This window comes from Argopecten irradians, chromosome 3 (assembly GCF_041381155.1).
Source record: "Argopecten irradians isolate NY chromosome 3, Ai_NY, whole genome shotgun sequence".
NCBI lineage: Eukaryota > Metazoa > Mollusca > Bivalvia > Pectinida > Pectinidae > Argopecten > Argopecten irradians.
In genome coordinates this window covers 58270562-58291211 of record NC_091136.1, presented here as the reverse complement: position 1 = coordinate 58291211, position 20650 = coordinate 58270562, and the positions used below count along the sequence as shown (strand labels likewise).

The following is a 20650-nucleotide window of genomic DNA, read 5'->3' as shown; positions in this document are numbered from 1 at the left end:
CAGTTTACAAAACAACTGTGGTCCTCCTCGATACCACTTCACTTGAGAGAAATTCTCTAATGACATCCAAAATAACGTTTTAATTGACAATGACTTTATAGCTGCGGCATATTACGTGTTAAAATTATAAACTCCTAGGCCAGATTCTCAATCAAAATATGTAAAGGAGCTAGAATATCGATGGGTGGCATGTATATATAGTTATTATAAATCATTTAAAATGAGAACTCATCCATTGCCGTCTTCCGCGATAATATCGATATTGCGTGCAATTATTTGTTGAAACCCGATTTCGAAAGGAGAACAAAATCAATTCGCTTTAATTAAAATCGTAGTTATTTGGTATTTGGTTTTGACTGTAATGAGTCTGATTGTTTCCGTTCTATTGACTATAACGATTGTTATTGTGCAGAACCTTGTCTAATGGTTGACGCATTCTTCACACTTGTTGATTGAGTACACCATCAAATGGACGAAGGGGCCGATTTATTACAACAACGGGACTGACAGGGCGATCCATTATATCTTATAGGGGACAGACGGGACAATTCATTGTAACATCCAAGGGTTCGATGGACCGATCTACCTCAACAAAAAAGTGGACTGACGAGACAAACATTTTTAAATATAAATAATGCACACGAGTCATACAGGCGAAATACGAGACGATTCACTCAAAAACCGAGAACCCACGACCCTCTCTATTATATGTATAAGGCAGACACTCAGATCCATCTTAAAGCTCAGCGAACACACAGATCGGACCATTCCAATCCGGAGGAGACAGATGGGTTACCAAGGATACAAACACCAGCAATGAAATGCATCGCTGGCCAAATTTTTCACCACCTTCGGTAAAAGTTCTGTAAAATTTGTTCTGGGCAATGTCTGCATGTGTCACCGCGCCGATAATACAATAAGATGTTATTCTTCACATATATCAACACTAACCTGTTCACAACCCCATCACAATAAGTTTAATCCTTTTGAAAGTTTGCAGGTTTCGCGGCCCCTTTGTTTTGTCCCCGAATCCATAGGATATAGTGCCACGGAATTTTTTCGGGATGCAATTAATTTTTTTTTAATATTTTTAACTTGAAGTAAAATTAGAAGCTCAAACATTTCAATGGTTGTAATGGTGTAGAGTAAGTTTGTTTGTTTGTTTGATTAATGAACGTCCTATTAACAGCTATGGTCATGTAAGGATGGCCTCCTACGTATGCGGTGTGTTGTGTGTACATGTATGTTGTGCGAGGTGCTGTTTTGGGAGACTGCGGTATATTCATGTTGTGTCTTCTTGTATAGTGGAATTGTTGCCCTTTTTATAGTGCTATATCACTGAAGCATGCCGCCGAAGACACCAAGCAACACACCCCGCCCGGTCACATTATACTGACAACGGGCGATCCAGTCGTCCCACTCCCTGTATGCTGAGCGCTAAGCAGGAGCAGAAACTACCACTTTTATAGACTTTGGTGTGTCTCGGCCATGGACAGAACCCAGCGCCTTCCTCACAGGGACGAACGCTCAACTTAAGGCAAAAGGCGAGGCGGTGCCAAGGGAGGCATTAGGAAAGATAAAGTCAGTTAGGAAGAAGAGAAAAGATAAGATCCTAAATTAAGTCGCCTTTTACGATCATGCAACAGGGGCAGCAGGTGTAAATAACTTTTGTAACTGAAGAACAATACTAAATCGTCTGTCCCTGTTTTTGATAGTGAAAAAATCCCATTTGTTAGTGGTGGAGCATCGTTAAGGTTATTTTGGTCAAAGTCTCATTAACAGACCGAGTCTTTTAAGGACGCGACAGATTCAGGAGCTCAATGAGAGTTTCGAACCCACAGCCAAAGTACTAGTGCTAATATGTCGTCACGTCGTAATCATATTTCTACCGCATTCCTGACATGCAAAGTATTTCATGTAAATAAGTTTAACTCTGGTTTCAATGTGAAAATAAAAATCTTGAATCTTGAGAACAGAAGCTCCCCAGATGTAAAGAACGGGCACCGTTGTCCCTGATCTCTAGTACCAAATTGATGTTGGTAGGACCTGGATATATAAAGATCCCTGATCCGGAGCTAATTACTCTGGTCTTTTATACCCAATATTGTGATATCTGCTTGAGCGTTTTATTGGTCAGCTCATCCGAAACTCTTTTATATTAATACTCTAACCATGTTAATTTCAGGTACTTGTTCTAAATATACCGCAGGCTAATTAACGTAACGTAAATAACCGGATGCCAGAATGAAATAAGCGGGAAATTATTCCTTATGATGTCATTTCCGCTAATTTCCTCATTTCATCGCGACCAGGAAAATCGATTTCTTCACATGTTATGGTTGGTGATGTGATCTCAATCAGCGTCTTATCTAGAGTCAGGAGTACATGTCTAATAGGAACAGTGGGGAACAAATTGTCAGCGGCTTCCCTCCCCCGGAATGGTCACATTACTGCACTGATATGTCCGGTGAAGTAATTGTGGACTGGAAACCTCTGTGTGGGCGTGGTGCAGCATTATTTTGCGTGGAAACTGCCTATATGTACATACTGTGTTATATGTAAAATCCTAAGTATATCGGCCCAGAACCAGTCCTAATTTTACCATGACAGCAATAAACGTGGATATGAATTACGTGTGAGCGTCGAAGGCGCGAGATTTTGGTGTTTTATTAGGAGTCTGAGGGTGACCCCCGGGATGAGTTTTATGTATTTTGATGATTTTGCGATCGCCCGAAAACGCGAGATTTTGGTGTTTGGGGGGTCCGGGGGTCTCCCCCGGGAAAAAATTACGATTTAGAATGGCTTAGATGAGTTTTACGATGCATTTTGATGAATTTGCGAGCGCCCAAAGGCGCGAGAATTTGGTGTTAGGGGGGTTCGGGGGTCTCCCCCGAAAAAATATTACGATTTAGAATGGCTTAGATGAGTTTTACGATAAAGTTTAGTGATTATAAAGCGTTCTTAACATGGTAATTTTTCGATTTAAAGCTACCTGCATTTAGAAATGAAAATTGTGTCGTCATAACATTATGCAACCCTACTCGATCTGAATATACCGGCTTCACACCATCGGCACATTGTTGTGTAACATAAAGAATGAATTAATTGTCTCGCTAAGACATATAAACAAATTGATCTTTTAAGAGACATTTTTTTAAATAGTACATAGAATCCATTGATGGACATTTTTGGTCTAGTTTGTGTGTATTGAATTTTTACTATTTAAGGTTTGACATTATGTGCTTGAACGTTTTAGGAAATGCGCCGCGCAGCTGAAAATTTTCTAGAATGAAGTACGAAAAATGTGCAGGAGGACCCTATTTTCTTTCAAATAAGCATTTTTAGAAAATTTCAGTCGGCGAAAATGGGGGGGGGGGGGGGGGGGGGGGGGTTTGCCCCCCCCCCCCCCCCCCCCGCTTCCTACGCCCCTGGCTGTGTTTAGTGTTATAAGTTGTACTTTTGTTGTAATTAGGGCCAGAGACAGACTAATAGAAACTTTAACATAAACGATTTCCCTTTTCCCAATACCTATCTCATCATTTAGATATGATTACAAACCTTTCTGTTTTGTCCATGATTTTCACACGTCTTCATTTCATACGCAAAATGCGCTTCCGGTTTGTTTATCAAGATCGGCCTGACCAATCTCGATGGAAAAGCTGCAAGTAATTGAATGTGACTGGAAAATTTGATTGACCGCATTATAACTGACAATGCATAGAAAAAAAATAAGTTAAAAACTCATACGTTGAGATACGCGTAGCGGATTCTCACAAAAGTTTGCAAACATTTTTTTTTCATAACCCGATAAAATTAAAAAATAGTGACATCAATACTTATAATTAATTTTATACTCCATTTGATGAAATGAAGTATGTGTAAATGTAACATTATAGTGGTTTTTCAAGTGATTCTTTTTTCCGAATCAATACGCAACGTCAATGTCTCTTTAGTGACGTCACGATAACGTCGGGGTTTTGCGCCATTCTCGGATTTTTTTCTCATAGTGGTATGCAAAAAAAATGTTGGCCAATCAGAAAGCCAGATTTGGTATGAAAACAAAGAAAAATTAATTATTAAAGCAACATATCGATACAGTGAAATTAGCATGTAATATAACTTCAATGTCATTGTATATATCATTATGCCGCGTTGCATTTCCTGCGCGACACTGCTAATTAAAAGTACACTGGTCAGGTCTAGTGACATGCTAATAATTACATGGGCGAAGTGACTGGATATCAGACGGATTAGGCCTATATAATAAAAAAACAACAACGTACATATGATATCTTTCAACAAAATACCTCAATCAGCATATACAGTGTTATATAACCTTAGTAGTTATATCACAGTAATGGTATTTATGTACAATGTAGTACAGAAATGTAATTCGTTCTCTCGTCTAACAGTAATCTTAACTTCCTGCCTATATGTTTTGATTTGTTGTATGTTATATTTGCTATGCACATGTACAGAGACACGGAGGTCCATCTATTAGACTGAGTAAGATAGATCTCGACTTTGACCATGAATTATATGACATAGAAGCTGATAAGACCATGCCACCATTTTATATAGCGTCCTAGATATGCTCCCCATTGATCTTAGTGACGTCATTAGAGTCAGCCATCATTATCGTTCTGGCTGATTGCTCCGTCAAACGTTATCGACAATACAAAACAACCTCCCACGCTGATTGGTTGTAATATCTGACATTTGAGATAAACTATTGAGGTAATTTTAGTCTCCGGAGGGAGGACTGCTCACGAGTAGACACTTGTCTGGCCGTCCAAGACAAAAATGAGAACAGATGAGAGACGATGGAGACATATGTACCACCAATATGGTGGCTGTTCAGGGTAGTGTTGGAGACTCTTCTGATTCGGTATCAGAAACTCAATTTTGTATTGACGGAAAATGAGCTCAGAATAATAGAATATATAACATATATTATCTTTCAGTGGACAAAAGTCATGCAAATTTATGTTTGTGGACAAAATTACTTTACAAAAAATGCTAAGAAACCTGATTTAGAAGTATAAATAATAAGTTTTATATGACTGATATGAAGTGAATACATCCATGAAATTATTTTGCACAGATCTAATGTAATCTAAGGGGCTTTCCAGCAGCTCTGCTATTCCGATCAAAAAGCCTATTGTCTTATTTATTGATATAGGAACATCTCTGCTTGCCAAGGTTCGCAAAATAATACGTTCTGAGATTTGAGACTGAGTATTTTATTCTGAATCTGTATTAAGTGATATATTGTGTATTATGAATATAACGAAATGATAACAAAATCAAATTTGATTTATTACCATCATAACAAAAACATTTTGGTCTGACAAAGGTTTCTCATCTTATTATGTAAAGTAACAATATCATCATTCCATGCAGAAATAGGGGATCTGTAGAAGCGATTTAAATGATTTGATATGCCATGAATCTTTGGGCGAATGTCAAATCAAATTGATGAACGAAATAAAGGAATGTATTACCACGAATGTCATTTATCACATAACTAGTATTTATGGGAAGGGAATCCAACCTTTTTTTCGACTCAGATGTAACGTTACCGTCTACAGAGACAATCGGGCGATTAATTACATATGACCATACCTGTAATATGATAAAAATATGTTTTTATGATAAAAAATGATTAACAGAAAAAATCCCATTTACCCTGACAGAATTTCTTTTGACAATTAGGAATGCAAAATGATCTGTAAACTGCTCATCGCTTATACAATTACAATTGACCTAGCTCATTATTTGGTAATAGACTTGGGAGGCTTGTGAGTGACTGTCCTTCCATTTAAACAGTTTTTCTATAATGTACATGTCACTGATGAGGTGATCGTTTTCTTTTTCATCTGCTAGTACTAGTCTGTCTATGTTTGTGTAGGGCATGTTGCAGAAGCCATCAGCTAGACTAGGTATCTACAGATGTACGTATGATGGAAGGGGGATTGCAGTTCCATTCCCTCTACAGTAGGTTATACTGAGGTGTAAAGTGTACACAACCATCACCAACAGGTGTAAAACACATGACGTCAGCTTCAGGTACCAATTAAAGAGGGAGTATAGAAGGCGTTCATCCAAAGTAGTCTCAGTCTGATATGCGTGCGTTGATAGAAATAGATCTGTGTTACTATGCACATGTTTAATTAATATATCATGTATTCGCAACAAATTTATCATTGTCAGATAGAGACACCCATCCTTATGCAGAATGTGGGATAAAAATTGGTTCAATACAGACGACAGGTTCACGAGAAGGCAGGAAAAAAAAAACAATAAAAAAACTCAAATGACAAGAGAATACATTTATTGGTAGTGCTTGTTTTCTCACATAGCTGGCCATGTAAGATAGAGTTGTCCCATGAAAGACAGCTATGTAAGATAAATCTATCTTACATAGCCGTGACGTCACAATTGAAAAACAATCGAAACTATTTCGATTGATTTGTCGGATTTCTTTACCATTTCATTTGTTAAATTTGCATTTCAAATCCTTTTACCTAAGATTTCTTATTTATATTTTTAATATAAAACCAAACTTTGATGAGCGCTTTCGAATGGCGTTCTTATTTTTAAATCGATCAATTATCTAAAAAGTTAAGATTTTGTCACAAAATGGCTGCCTCACCTTTCATGCAAGTAATTCGACAAGCAATGTGAGAAAATAACTCTTTCATATGTAAATTATGTACGATAGAGCTATTCCACCCTCCGGTACAGAATTTTGGGTCAGAAACCTCGGCAAGCCTCGGTTCTGACCCAAAATTCTGTACCTTCGGGTGAAATAGCTCTATCCTACATATGTACATATGAGAGAGTCATATAATCTTCATTCCAAGTAGAAATACAAACACAGGTATAATTAATATACCTAAGTAATTGACGACGCCATGGGCGATGCTGTACTAATCTTATTCGTTTTCTACAAAAAAGTCAGTAAATACAATCAGTGTTCATTTTAGTACTAAACATCTTCCATTTATTTATTTTTGTTACCAAATTTTGGAAACATGCAAACTTTAAGAGCATTTTTCAGAAAAGTGATAAATCATCTCCATCAAATTAAATACAAATGAACTTATTATCTCTGGATTTCACAATCATGGAAAAACAATGTGGACACAAATACAAACACAGCTTTCTTGTTTTATCATCCAATCAGTCTGGACTGGTATAGAGACTCGCATTAAAACCAGCTCCTCTTTATAGTACTCAACTTTGCATCATAAAAGGTTATCGTAAAAATATATTGCATCAACTTTAGATACACGTCGAAAATTTTTGTGGTCTTCTGTAATACCATCAAGGCCTTAGATAGAGGTTTTAGCACAGCAGTTTAGTTTTAAAATAATTTAGGTTTGGTATAAGAGGCATCATGAGAATTTTTTTAAATAGGTTCACACATTATTTCTTACACCATAAATGTGATAAGTACTAAAACTATTAGATTAAACTCACTAGCTAGAACACCATAGTGTGACCAATAAGCTATTTGCTGACTGTAGTTCCTATACTTTTGTACTTTCGTTATGTTGATTTAACGGCGCATATAACAGATCTGAACTTCATTTAATGTACACATTGTAACCATGACTGGTTGATTTTTACATTTCAAATTAAGCAAAAGAAACAGACAAAGGTAAGGTAAAACCGTAACTCATCTTCAACATTACACTTTCATCTGATCTAATAATCGGTGCTCACTTACCAAGTCTCCATCGTCATCAGGTGGTCGCCAACTATCCTCAGATGTTTCAACCCTAAATCACGACATTCTCCAGTTGGTGGGTCAGTAGTGATGACCAATCCACAACTCGATGGATCCTGATTTCCATTCCAAGTCGCCCCGACGGTGCAATAACCAGCAAGATTTTTCTCAGCAGCTTCACCAGTTCTTCTCAAGACTGATGATATTGCCTTCCCCCGTACTTCTAAATGTTGCAGGAGTCTGTTAGTTGATTGAGCTGGGAACCTCCTGTATCCAATCTCGACTGCAAACAGCCATGCCTTCCATCATTTCTCTTTGCAGTCTGCTATTAGATCCGCATACTTCAAGCTCTTCCTTTCATGATCCTCGTCACATTTTTCTTCCCATGGTACTGTGAGCTCCACTACAATGATAGTTCTGGACTGGTTTGATACCAGAACCATGTCGGGACGTAATGTAGTCTCCGCTATCGGGAAAAGAAGTCTTCCATCCAGGTCCACTTCGAGCAGAGATCTTCGTATTACCAGGTGTTGAGTTTGGAAGCTTCTTCCTCCCTTCTTCCTCTATAATGATTGCCAGCTCGCGTCTCATTTCAACAGCATTCCAACGAATTACCTGCTTTGTTCTAGTGACAAAGTCCTATCCTCCTATATCTCCCTCGGAGCCTTCTTTCGGCGTCCATGTTGGACTGTTATCTGTATTAGAAAGGCTTCAAGTAATTGTTACTCATGCAGAAGCAAACTTTCAGTGCTTACTTAAAGCTAGCATTTTGATTAGATAAGAGCAAATGATTAATCTTAATCAAATGCTCAATATAACCTTATCACTTTGAAAACAGTGAAGTGTTCAAAAGTGTTCCAAAGAGTTCATTCGTTTTTTCCTTAGTTTTTCTGATTTCATGTTTATTATCACCAATACTTTTCTACTGAAAGAAGAATAACTTTATTTAACTTGAATGTACGTATAATCTTTTCAGTTTTGTTGATAACATTTTCTTCGCGTTGGAAAACATGCTTTATATAATGATATTGTTACACTACCAATAGTCTGTTTTGTCTGATGAAGGTGACAGGGTACACATCGTACTAGTCATCTGTCCGATGAAGGTGACTGGGTACACATCGTACTAGTCATCTGTCCGATGTAGGTGACTGGGTACACATCGTACTAGTCATCTGTCCGATGAAGGTGACTGGGTACACATCGTACTAGTCATCTGTCCGATGAAGGTGACTGGGAACACATCGTACTAGTCATCGAAACGTCACACATAAACGTTTTACTGGTTGTGTAAGAGCATAATTATATAAATCGCGACAGTAAGTATTATTAGTTACTACCGATTTGGCTAACTCATTGCACAAGCAGTTTCCTCTTCTACCCTGCACACCGATTTCAATCTAATTTATTACCAGTACCAATGAAACACCTTTTTTCAGAATGAAACGAATTATAGTTGACATTAAACAGTAGAAACTTCTGATAGAGAATTTAATAATTGTGGACAACATTAAAAGAGGGAGAGAAAATAAGAAATATTGATAGAAATAATTTCCGTGTTCTTCCTTTTCTAGCCTATATAAAATCCATAAAAAAATCCTCAGATTCATTATTTTTTTAGACTATTTGCGAATACCTGAAATCCAAAGGCATTGACGTATAAATAACGTCAATTTCAGACTTTCTGTGTAGTCAAGCTGCGTTTGTACAACATATCATCATGACCACCTCTGTACTGGTACTGAAAAGTCTCAACAAGCGAAAAGAACGACAACTCCAACAATGAAATCAAGGCCAGCTGTATATGTTTATTTTATACTCTGTTTTACTTATTTAACACATAATGAGAGACTACTATTATATGATCCGTTCCTTGAAATAAAAGCTGTATTTGACCTGGGTTAGATAGGTTAAAACGATTTGTATTTTAATTAGGAGGGACTTAATATTAATGTTATAATGAATATGTACAATAAAATTACGATATATTAAAACATTTAAGTATGACTAGATTCACATTAGTTATTTGTTAATTCTTAATCAATTAAAACACTAAATTGGTGTAAAAAATTTACGGGCTTGTCCGGGATTCGAACCCGGGACCTCTCGCACCCAAAGCGAGAATCATACCCCTAGACCAACAAGCCACTTGAAAACAAGGGTGTTACCATAGCTATATAACGAATAGGTCACATTTAAGCGAATTGGTATATAAAACTATATCAAACTATTTTTTAAGATTGAATATGGAATCGAGTGTAAATATATATCAATGAAAATAGTTTGAGGTGCTTATTTTTATATATTATTTAATAATGATTATCAATAAAAATTCATAATTTTAGCAATTAAAGATTTATTTTAAAATATAAATTCTACATAAAGCTGAATTTTGGATTAAGAAAAAATTACGTTAAGCAAATAATATATCAGTTTTCTATCGTAAATATTAATTAACTCAAAAAGACAAATTGTACACGTGGCATGTGTATAGCTTGAGGTCACGTGTCCAGGATATAAATAGAACAGTATATACTTCACCACCTGTTTGCTTACTTGCCCTAGGTTAAAAACAATTATACAGTCAACTGTTACATATTACCAAAGCAAAAGTAAACATTGTGATAAATAGGTATAGCCCGGATATTTGATCTTTTATTTCAAAACATGCAAGTATGAACTCTGAAAACTCTCCATGGCTCTCTGTAGAAATGTCGAGCAATATTTGCTTTATTATTATTACTTATTTACACCAAATGTTTTTTTCATGGTATAAAATGGTCAAATTCAAATAAACAAATGAAGATTTTACAGAGTAATCAGTTCTACGAAGCGTCAATCCGATATCTAAAAAGCTATGTTTATTTCAAGCTAATATCCAGCCATTCAATAGAAATATTAATTTTTTAAATTAGTTTCACATTCAATTTCACACGGAATTCCATTATCTGATACAGCCTGTAGATTTAGTTACATACAAGTACACGTAATGCACTTATGACACAGCTAAATCAAATGTAGGGTTTGATAATGGCCATATTATAACCAGGTCAGGGAACAACAACCAACTTGTGTATTATACGCAAACTAGCCTATTATAGCGAACCTGATAACTGAATGGCACATTACTGAAAAGTGAAAGTGAATTTGATAAAACAAATTCCAAGACAGGATAAGATCAATCCCTCCTTTATTAACAGTTTATTATATGTGACAAACAAAGTGTCTGACTGATCAAAGCACAAACACAAAATATGATCAGTGATGGGTTTCAGTCTACATCAACAACATTTGTAAACCATAACTAGGGCGCTTGAAATGCAGTAAAATGTCGGTAAAGAAAGTGTGAAATTTTTAATGAACATTTTAATGTTAATGATATGTAATATTTAAACCATTATGAATAATGTATTCTATGAAGATTATGAACAATTGTATATATTCTAAGAAGATTATGAAAAATGCATTCTTTGAACATCATGAACAATTGTATTTAAGGAACATTATGAACAATTGTATATATCAAGAAGATTATGAACGATATATTCTATGAAGATTATAAACAATTGTATATAAAATGAAGATTATGAACAAAGTATTCCATGAAGATTATGAACAATGTGTAATAGCAAAGTTGCCCAGTCTATAGTGTTCATTGCTTCACAACATCAAATTCAATCCTTATAATTAGACCTACTATGTACATTGCAGTGAAATCTGACAGATTCCTTTTTAATAAGAAGTCATAACGCTGGTGGATAAGCCAGTCCAAAGCACATCGTCTTTTACTATATAAGACCATAACACACATCGTCTTTTACTATATAAGACCATAACACACATTGTTTTTACTATATAAGACCATAACACACATCGTCTTTTACTATATAAGACCATAACACACACATTGTTTTTTACTATATAAGACCATAACACACACATTGTTTTTTACTATATAAGACCATAACACACATTGTTTTTTACTATATAAGATCATAACACACATTGTTTTTTACTATATAAGACCATAACACACATCGTTTTCAAGTTTTTTATTTACCAAAAGCACTACAACATATAGGTGTAACAATTACATAAATACATAATACAATAACCATTGTTATGTTTCAAGATGGCGGAGGATAATTCCGATATACTTCATAACAAATTAAACAAATCGACTAATATATGAGTATGATATACTACTGCAGATTAATGAGAATTTTCCTTTTTTTCTGTTGCTGGATAAAATATTTCCCCAGCAAATTTCAGCTCTTTACATTTTTAGATGAAAATAACATAATTGGACACTCGTTTCAAGCAAAATTAATAAATATATGTCAAAAAATCTGACCTTGTTACAGATACTGCACGCAGACAGAGCATTAATACTATTTATCATTGGAGTAAGAATTGATGTTTAAATGTGTGTGTATATGTCTAATTAACACAAAAACACATATAGAATAATTTGTTTTCTTTTTGTTGTCTGTGCAATCAGTACCTCATTCCATAGAAGCATAGTATCATTGGATTTTTTTCGGGATGCAATTAATTAGTAAAGTAAGAATCTCATGGTGAGATATGATAGTGTTAAAACCAAAACAATGTACGTCATAAATATACTTACACCAAACTTTATTCATTATCGGTATCCTACAACTACGAACTAGTGCCTGCAAAACATACCTTCTCCCATGAAAAACCACAATTTAATTTAAGGTACATCTAATCTTCCCCCTTACCATATTTGCACTTATATAGGCCATAGCATACAAGTAAGATGTCAGGAAGGATACCAAGAACACGGAACTGACCGCCTGTGTATAACATACACTTAATGGCACATCAGCACCCCCCCGGTAAGGCATAGGTTGGTCTCATATCTACCCAAAGAAATTTTGATGAAAGCAATCATACGACAATCCAGGTGATGCACTGCCATTTTGTGCATATCAGCCTGGTATCTATATACAAGTATCACATTATATAGCTATTCCATCTATAAATCTGTTGCTGTCCCCTGGGTAAATCAAACAACATATGATTTTTCCATGGTGAACAAGAACTCCCCAGTGGTAATTAGCACCAATGAAGTTACTAGGTCGTCCCACCTGGTGCCTCAGGAGTGAACTAATTTTAGTTTTAAACTGAAATTCTTGTCTCCCCATGGTAAACATGGATGAGACCTTACAGAGCCTACCATGTCCCACCCGGTTTTCCTCGGGAGTGGACTAAAATCCCTGTCCCCCCATGGTAAATCATGGACGAGACTTAACCTAGAACTAGATTGAAGTTAGATTTGATTGCATGCGAGTCCGAATCCCTAGGATCCTGCCACAAGAGACGGTCTATACCGACTCTCCTAATGCAATCAAGGCCTCCTTTTTCACGGACCCCATTCCGCTTTTCTAGGAATCCCAATGCAACTTACTATGTGTTAGCATCACCCCAACCCCCAAACTTTTAAGATTGTATTATCTGATGTTATTATCTCAGCACATCTGTTATTCTGAAAGCGGTTTTTTTAATTGGGCAGTGATTTCTTAAAAGATTCAGGGGCCTTTGTCACTTGCTAAGGGCAAACCAGTCAGTACTTAATATTTTTAATGATGCTAGTTATCAACTACAATATTATAGGAACAAATATAAGTATGTAATCTATACTTTTGAATCCAAATATTAAAATATTAGCACAGTTGCCTGAAGGGGCTGAAAACATTAGCAAAACAAAATGCAATGTCTATCTACATGATCATGAATCGACATATCTTTAAATGGTTTGATTATAGATATATACATGTATATACCACAAATTCTAAACTTTTCTACAGTTTTGACAACTCAATACCAACAATTAAATTACATTAAACCATTCCCAATTAACTTACAAAATGAACACCCTGACATACCAGTGACCATTTAAGTTGAAATAACATGCTAATTTTACATGGCTTTACTCTACCACTGTGACTGATGAAGGTAATGAGTATCGAAACCAGCATCATAAATGAAATCATGATCAGCACTACTTCCTTGTTACACATATATGCATGAATGTGTGACTCATAACATGAAAGTAAAATATTACAATTTTATTTGACCTTTAATAATTAGTTGTCCAACTGAGAAATTACAATGCAGTTATGTACCTTAAATCCCATATGTATATTTATTTCATTTATTTATTGTAGGAAAGAGGAAGTGTGTGCCTTTGCATACAAACAAATTTCTAGCTATACATGTAACTATAGCTATTACATAATAGACTTGTAGCTGTGTCATTTCGTGAACTATGAATCAAGGTTAATATATAAGGTCCCATGATGTAACTGTTATAGTTAAAATTCGAATTTGTCCAAATATGTAGAACACAAAATGATTGAGGTGATTAAACAATTTACTATCTCGTACTTGTTGGTAAATCCTTTGCTGTTCAGATTTAAGTTTGTTCATGTATGTTGTGCTTATATTATATAAAACACAAGACCTGGCACACAAATGCTCTAGTCAAAGTATGACGTCACATATTGAGATCAATGCACATGCATAGCACTTATTCATTTTAAAATCTTTTTTTTAAATTATCATTTATAATGGAAATACTTAACTCGCTATCTAAATATGTTTATCACTTTAATATATGATTGATATCACCTGAGAGTAACTGTGTCCCTGTAAGTGTTTAACACTTAATATTGAGAATTCATTAATGAGATCCCCAAGAACATAAAATTATTTAATTATGAACGAGGGTTGACTTATATAATTACTTCATTTGGAGTTGAAATATCTGTTCAGGGTATCATGCATTATTTTGAATGATAGTTGTAATAGGAACATGAATAGTACCATTCTTATAAACTGTGAGGCAAAACACTTATTTAATTTTAAAACTATGAATTCTTTACCTGTAGAATTATGTTCCCTGAAACAGCAGATATCAAACTATGAATTCAATGACTACATATTTAATATTTATAATTATAATTATATATCACACCTATATATATAAATATCATACAATAAATACAAAATTCTTACTTCGTTTTAACTATATATTAATAAAGTACTGCACATTTTAAAATAAATGTATACAATAACAATTACAATCCACCATTGTTTAAGTGTTTATCTAGGGAAACTGACAACCAGCTAGGAATACATGCATACATGTACCGGTACGTACATTTCAATTATAGTTTGAATCTAGTAGAAAAAGTGAAACGAATTGGTCAAAATTAATCTCTGCTGAAAATTGGAGAATGTTGTATGTTGTAAGTGGTTTCAGGTTATAAGTTGATACTTACTTATATACATATTTTCATGTTTTGGTAAAGTCATTCATGAGATTTAGTGTACTCCCAATGCTCACAATTTTCATACACGTAATATATATATATATATTATTATTAAGAAAGAACTACCTAGTTATCGGATATGGCTATCTTAAGTTTCTATGCCATATATATATATATATATAACTGCATTAACAGAATTTTTACGTAGGAACCTTGTTTGTTATATTTAATTATTGTATGGCTGACCTAGTATAATAACAGCTGTATGATGTGGCAAACGGGTGTACTGTAATATGTTTTATGTATCTATAGTAGCTGCCCAAAAAGAGCGTGTTCCGCTGAAATCACTTCAATAGAAGCATAGATATAGCAATTACATTCCTAAATAAGCATTATTTACAAAATATCATGCTCTATTGTTTATGTTAGATACTTCGCCCGGACCAGCGACAGCGTGATCAATCAAAATCACGATATTATACGATAGATATTATCTAAGTACGTAAGTCTCTATTTTGGTCACCTTATCGATTAACTAATTAACATTACCTATTGTATCAACTACCGACGATCATTGAGAAGTTGTAGACCTCATGGCCGAGATTATTTCGGGGGTTTGGTACTTTCACTGCTGTGATTTTCTTGGCATGATGAAACAGCAACGACAGAGATGGAGACAGATTATATAAAATCCCATATGAAATGAACACAAATTTAAGATACTTTTTATCACATAACTCCAAATACCTAATTAACAAAGATTTTCACGTTAAAATGTATTCCGAAAATCCAGCGATTTGGTCCCGCCGTCCTCGTAATCCTGACGTCACGTCATTTTTCTTGACGTCATTTTGTTCTTTCTGTCTGACGTAACAATGACTTTCCAGCCAATGTAATTCGCTCCAGGTCATATTACACTAGTGACATATGCAAAAATATTACACGGGCAAAATCACCGGATATCAGGCGGATTTTGTGATAAAATCTCATATGAAATGAACACTCGTGTAAGATCCTATATAGAAATCTATATTGGACGCAGTTGTATCAGCATTCAAGTCATTGTGTTTCACAAACATAGGCAACCTCACTCTTCTCTTCTTTATTCGATTCACTCCTTATATCCTACGCACTTTCTTTATTCACCTACTTGATGAATTCATGTATTTATGCAATTTATCATAAAAATCGTTTTTCAAGACTTGTATAAATTTCTTAATTGTATATTATTATATAAGAATTATTGGGTTCACTTTGACAGGTAACATTTTTATATAGTGCCATCTCCAAGCAAATGGAAATATATATAAATAAATGAAATAAAGTTTATGTTTTCGATGTTATATTTTGTTCATGGAGGGAGTGAGTTGTCCGTTGGTCAGTGGACATAGATGACTGATACATTGTTATCTGTCCTACCTAGAGCATAACAATGGTATTCTGTCGTTATATGGCATTAATTATGTATGTACACCTGTGTATGATAGGTACAAACACTGTCCACACCTGTTGAGTGCCGACTAGAAGGTGTGAAGTATACCTTCTAGTCCGAATAAAATCTTGCTCCAACTCCTGGGGTCAATGCATCCTCGGAAACACACTTAATCATGAAATTTGTAAATAATTTACCTCGATCCAGAGAAGTCCGTAATTACCTCCAGCGTCTAGGCCTTGGCCAATATAAGGCTCACGTGTTGTTGCGAAACAAGTATGGCTCCTTCACGGCTCCCTAGGGACCTCATCCATAGGTCTACATCGTTTCCCCAGAAATATCATTGATTGGCGTGTAATGCTAAATGCACCGTGTCATGTTGTCCTTAGATACAAACAACAAGATGGAACATTCATTCTGAAACATCCAAAATTACCAGACATATTCCTTAAAACCTTCGAAAACTGATGAGCCTCCCAAAGGTAAGTTTGTATGTTTGGTTTGCTAGTTATATAACGCCAGAGTATGGGATACTATGTAGAATCTAAATAACCTGACTCAATCTGCCATGTTGTAAGAATCAACTACTAAAATATGTGTATAGACTTCGATGAATTGAGGTACTTATATGAATTTTTAAATGATTTTTGAGGTTACATTGGAGAACAAATTTAAAAAAAATCGATATAGGGGATAAAAACTACACGTTCAGTGTGTCTTATTACAATTAGAAAAAAACATCTTTGATAGATTACTTGCATTACATCGGATAAACTATTATTCCTTTTACAATCGTCAATTTACTTGAAAATTATGGAGTCCACTATGAATCATAATTCAATTAGGTTGTCAGCTATGTCCAGTTATGTCTACGATGATCTTTATATAAATAATATTATTATATAGTACGTGAAACTCTTTACTACTTAAAGTGAATAGTCGGGCAAAGAAAACCAGTCTAAATGCCTTCATTGGCCTTCCAAAAGTTCTCACATATTAATACGACGGTCAAGTTCTGCTTAGTTTCCCAGTTCTGACCATTAAAGTAAAGTTGAAAGCATTGAAAGCGAGGCTGCGTGGAAATGTAACCACGGACATAGTGAGCCGGGAGGACGTTTTAGAATTTTCATACTTTAAATTAATTTCTTTGCACGCAGACAGATTTTGACGAGAGATTTTATTTTTCCATTTCATAAGAAATTATACTGGATACATTCACACCATTTTTAACGACTTTAGCCATCCTTGCCCGACTGTTCACTTTAATTATAACGTTCTAACATTTATTTCTGTCTTGTGAAGAGTTTTATTTGATTGTTTCGTCAGTCATTATATCACGTTCAACCTGTTAATAACGTCATTTAAAAACACACATATTTGGTATGATGTAAACATCAATACACTACCATATAATGTCGCTAACACCTCCTCTACACAAAACTCATTTAAAAACACACATATTTGGTATGATGTCAACATCAATACACTACCATATAATGTCGCTAACACCTCCTCTACACAAAACTCATTTAAAAACACACATATTTGGTATGATGTAAACATCAATACACTACCATATAATGTCGCTAACACCTCCTCTACACAAAACTCATTTAAAAACACACATATTTGGTATGATGTCAACATCAATACACTACCATATAATGTCGCTAACACCTCCTCTACACAAAACTCAATTAAAAACACACATATTTGGACAATATGTAAACATCAATACACTACCATATAATGTCGCTAACACCTCCTCTACACAAAACTCATTTAAAAACACACATATTTGGTATGATGTAAACATCAATACACTACCATATAATGTCGCTAACACCTCCTCTACACAAAACTCATTTAAAAACACACATATTTGGTATGATGTAAACATCAATACACTACCATATAATGTCGCTAACACCTCCTCTACACAAAACTCATTTAAAAACACACATATTTGGTATGATGTAAACATCAATACACTACCATATAATGTCGCTAACACCTCCTCTACACAAAACACACATATTTGGTATGATGTAAACATCAATACACTACCATATAATATCGCTAACACCTCCTCTACACAAAACTCATTTAAAAACACACATATTTGGTATGATGTAAACATCAATACACTACCATATAATGTCGCTAACACCTCCTCTACACAAAACTTATTTTATTTACTTAGATTAGAAAAAAAGAAATGAAAGTACAACTAAAATAACGTAACTTTCTGTTGTTCTGTGCTTGAACTCTTACTTACACAGTACATCATAGCTTTAAAAAATCGTTTGATTTATTTTAAGTTTTGGATTTGGTTGCTTACAAATATAACGTTTGGTATTAGTGTCTAGATAGCGAGTTCACATTGTTCCGTTCCGTTTTTTTAAACGCGATAATTAATAATTTCTGTTTTTCTTTATCAAAACGATTGAATATACCCCATTCCTTGTCCCATTATAACACGTGTTAACGACAGTAGCGGGAACTATAGGTATGGATGGCTGTTTTATTGTTGTCAAACAATTATACATGTGTAAGTTTCCTGTTCTTAACATAGTGGTCGTTTGAAGTTTAGCTAGATCTTCATTTACCTCAAATCGATTTCCAATGGTACTACATACCATCGGGAGACATAACCAATTAGATAGGTTTCAATGATTTATTTTTTCATTCATTATCAAATTTTGATTAAAAAAAATTGCGATTTAATTTGCGCATGAACACAATACCGCCGATATGTAAGGCAGCATTGAAGATTTGTGACAAAACGACAAAATTAGTCGATTCTGGATGATTGAAATATACCTGTATGCGAACTTAATCCCCAAGTCCTATCCAGCAGTCGAATAACAAGTTATTGCCATGCCATCGTACTTTCAAAACTTTCTCATGATGGTGCTGGTGACACCAGTGATTTTTTTCACATTATTGAAAAATAATGTAAAAGACGCTTGAGTTATCACCCATTCTTAGAACTTTGTACTTCTTTTCGTATATTGTATATATACAATAGGTTTTTTTGGAAGGAGAGAGGAGAAAAGTTAATTACTGCGGAATATATTCTCGATATTTTAATGTGACCAACATTATATTCATATTGTTTCAATATATATTATTCATCTCCTAATCTGTCACTTGCAACATACAATATCACATTTGAAAGAAAGCAAAATGTTTTGGTGAGTGAGTTTGAATCGTTTATAGTTTAAAAACTTCTTATCAGGCTGAGGGTCTATAATACAGTATATTATCAGTTATACATTTCTATTATAGATATTTATTGGATTAATCAAAACATCAAATAAAATGTAAACGCAAACGATAATAAAAATCATACTACCTGGTCACCGGTTTCAGCGAAGAGGACTATAACCATGCTATGGAGAATGTGTTGATGGTAGACCGTGAATACCAGAGTTTGGAGGACCTGCTTAGCTCGGCAGAGGAAGGTAGTGAACGTAGCTTTGTACTATCAGATAGAGGAAATGAACGCAAGAGTACCGTGATCAATTCAAAGTTAAACAAGAAAAACAAAGAAAAAACAGACAAAGAAAAACGTAACGATGAAGCCAGTGAAGTTGAAGAGGAAAATAGGAGCGAAGAAAAAGGCGCCTCCCCTACAAGTGATGACTTTGATACAGACTTGGACGATGGCGAAGGTGAGGTGAACCCCTTGATGTTGTAGTGATCGTGTGTACTAGGATGTTTATCAGTATATATCCTTACATTGAAAAACTTAACGACTGTCTTTTCAGTAAAGGTTAACTTCCCGGTTGATAAATCCATGAAGTCGGTATTTAGTAATAACCATTCAAAAGTTTTTTTAACATACTGCATGCATTGGTTTAATTAGTTGAACGGTACCAGTAGCAGAACATTGAATCTCTTCAGGTAGAAAAGCCATGCCCCCATGTATTGAACGGTACCAGTAGCAGAACATTGAATCTCTTCAGGTAGAAAAGCCATGCCCCCATGTATTTTCTCTCCCTTTTATAATAGTAGACAATATGTTAGTACCACAAATTGTGTCACTATTAATCCCCCAGTACTCTCGTTTATTTTTTAATCCATTACCCCAGTGTAATAGGAAATGTCATGTTAGAAACCATATCTGAAACATTCCATATCGATTTCACTTTTCACAGTTCGTGTTCCTTCATTGGT

General features: G+C 34.8%; 1 non-coding gene across 1 annotated transcript; it reads right to left on the bottom strand.

Moving 5' to 3' along the window:
- Positions 1-9810: 9810 nt before the first annotated feature.
- Positions 9811-9882, bottom strand: Trnap-ugg (transfer RNA proline (anticodon UGG)). Its single transcript has one exon. It is a non-coding gene; the product is annotated as a tRNA-Pro (tRNA).
- Positions 9883-20650: the final 10768 nt, after the last annotated feature.